General features: G+C 37.2%; 1 pseudogene; it reads right to left on the bottom strand.

Annotated features, from left to right (window-relative positions):
* Nucleotides 1-894: 894 nt before the first annotated feature.
* Nucleotides 895-2,510, bottom strand: LOC141492018 (dnaJ homolog subfamily C member 3 pseudogene; annotated as a pseudogene).
* Between the last annotated feature and the right edge of the window lie 262 nt (nucleotides 2,511-2,772).

Raw genomic sequence — 2,772 nt, 5'->3', positions numbered from 1 at the left:
CTCTAAACTCAGAATTAAGCAAAACAGAATCCTATGAACCACTGTAAATTGATGTGTTCAGGTCTGGCTCCAAGGGATGGGAAAATTAACAGAATCACCATAATAAAGGATTCTTGAAATACTGCATTCAAAGGCCTATATGTCCAACTTTTAAGTTTCAAAATCAAATTCTGGTTTTGAAAATTTTGTAAGACAGGAAAGAACTTATTAATAACAAATTTTCTCTCTATATAGAAACAATATTGTTTAAAATTTTTTCAACATTTGTAAATAACTTTTTACACAAGCTATCTCTTTTTAGTTTTAAATGAAAATGTTTCCAGGTCTTCAGGATATCCAATTCCAATTATGCAATCCTGGGGAAATCTCATTCAACTACCAAAAAAAGAAAAGTAAAATAAAATAAAAAATAAAATGAGCTTTCTAACTCCAATCAGGAGTCTAAACCCAGCTGTGATTTGGTATCAAGTTTTCTACATAAAGGATTCTCACTTCTTTACTTGTGATAATACAGAAAAAATAATATTAAACTAAATAGATTATGGAAATTCAGATATTAACAAATAACCATTTGAAAACATTAGAAACTAACTGTTCTATTTCTTCAAAATCCCAGTCTAGTATTCTATGCTTCAGAAAACAAAGTTACACTAAATCCATACACTTCAGTAATTGGTCTCATCATTAATCTTTCTCTTTAAAAATACTGAAACATGACCCAGTCTTCCGAAAACAACAGCTTCATTTTTGGCTTATGTATGCTTAAGGATTTTCTCCAATGCAGAAAATATAAAAAAAAAATCATACTTAAGAGAGTCTGCCCCAGACTTAATTGCTTCACATGGGCACTGAACCTCATACCATCCTTTATCATCCCACCCCAGCCAACAAGAGAGCTTAAAATGGACAGGAAACCAGATTCTTCCTATTAAAACAATTCTTTGGTTATGGAAAACAGAAAATTTTGAAATATTTCATTAGGGTCCTGAAACTGGAAGGTTTTGTTTTCTAATTTTAAAAAAGTTAAGAGGAGGAGGAATAGTAGCAGAAAAACATTGCTGGTTTTAATTAAAGTGGAATTTAAATCGAAATGGTGCGCCTGAGCTGAAGGGGTTAAAGCCTTGCCAGGAATTCCAGCTTCGATGGAAACTGTTGCCACCACCTTCCTGTTGGCTCTCTGCATCCAGAGGATCTTCTCCTTCATCAAACTTTTTCCTCATTTCTGGATCCGAAAGTACTTCTTTAGCAGCTACTATATCAATAATTTTTTTCTCTGCTTTTTTTCTTTTCTTCTTCATTCTGAAAATTATCTGGGTGCCACTGCAGTGCTAACTTTCTGTATGCTTTGATGATTTCTTGTTTTTTAGCATTTCTTTTTACTCCCAAGATTTTGTAATAATCTCTTTTCTGTGACTGTTTCAAGAGTCTCTGATCTTTCTCCAGTCCTTCTCGAATCTGTTGATCATTTTCATTGTGTTCCTGTGCAGTTTCATAATCCTGAATAGCTTCATCATACATTTCCTCTATTAAATAGGCTTCTGCTCTATCTTTGAGAGCATTCACATTGGTAGGTTCCAGTTGTAAAACTTCCGAACATGCTTTAATAGCTTCAACAGGTTTTTTTATCCTTGGAGAAACAGTGGCAAATCCTCTCTTTGGAACGAATAGTATAAATGGGCATATTTGGTTCTGTTTTCATGACAGATTCATATTTGCTAATGGCATCTTCTTATCTGCCTTCTCTGATGAGCTCCTCTGCTCACTCAATAAGTTTATTAAGCTTCTTTACTTGTTTATAATGTGCAAAGCACCTTTTATGATCTTGATCAAGTTTTAAACATTCTCGGACTTCATTGAGTAACACTTCATGATCTCCCAGCTGATAGTATATTGTGCTGATTTTATAATAAGCCTCAGTATTGTCATTCTTCAATTTGGAAGCAGATTTTAAGTCACTAATAGCTTTCCCTGGCTCCCCTTCCTTTATAAAACATTCAGCTCGAAGTTCTCACAGCTCTGCATCCCAAACACAAACCTCTAAAATACTATCAAGAAAAGTTATAGCTGCTTGATAATCTGCCCGATCAAAAGCTGAATGAGCTTGTGAACGTAAGCGCTGCATTTCTTCAGCTATTAGTAGCTGAGACTGGGCTTCCTTTTCTTCATTCTCACTTGGATGAGATTTTAGCACTTTTTAAAAATCATCTTCAGCTTCATCAAGCTTTCCTTGTTTAAGCAGTAAATGACCTCTCTGTAATCCTGCTGCTGTAAAATCAGTCTTCAATTCAACCACTTTACTGGATCACCATCTACTGCAGCATGAAACTGAGATAAAGCATCTGCTAGTTGTCCAGCTGCCAATAATTTCTTGCCCATTTCAAGATGCTTTTCAACATCTCCATTTATTCCACATTCTGCACCTTCGTACTGCAGATCCACCAGGACGAGCAGGAAGGGGAACACCGAGCCCAGCAGGCTAGTCACGGAGCCGAGGGGCACCATGGCCGACGGCGCTCCGGGGGAGCAGGAGGCGGAGGACACCAGGGAAGGAGGGAGTGCGGGAACTGACCAGCTCCCGCGGCCGCTGGAGCCGCTCGGGCCACGGCTGCTGACGGGAGTAGAGCCACCTAGTTCTTACAGAACTAAAGCTATACTATCAAGGAGCAGTCATCAAAACTGCCTGATAATGATTAAGAATTAGAGTAATGGATCAGTGTATTAGGATAGCTTCAAAAGATCTAGTAATAGAGGAATACAGTTATCTACTGTTTG

This window comes from Macrotis lagotis, chromosome 6 (genome assembly GCF_037893015.1).
Source record: "Macrotis lagotis isolate mMagLag1 chromosome 6, bilby.v1.9.chrom.fasta, whole genome shotgun sequence".
NCBI classification, from domain to species: Eukaryota; Metazoa; Chordata; class Mammalia; order Peramelemorphia; family Peramelidae; genus Macrotis; species Macrotis lagotis.
Note: the sequence above shows the minus strand (reverse complement) of the source record. Positions and strands in the feature narration are given on the sequence as shown.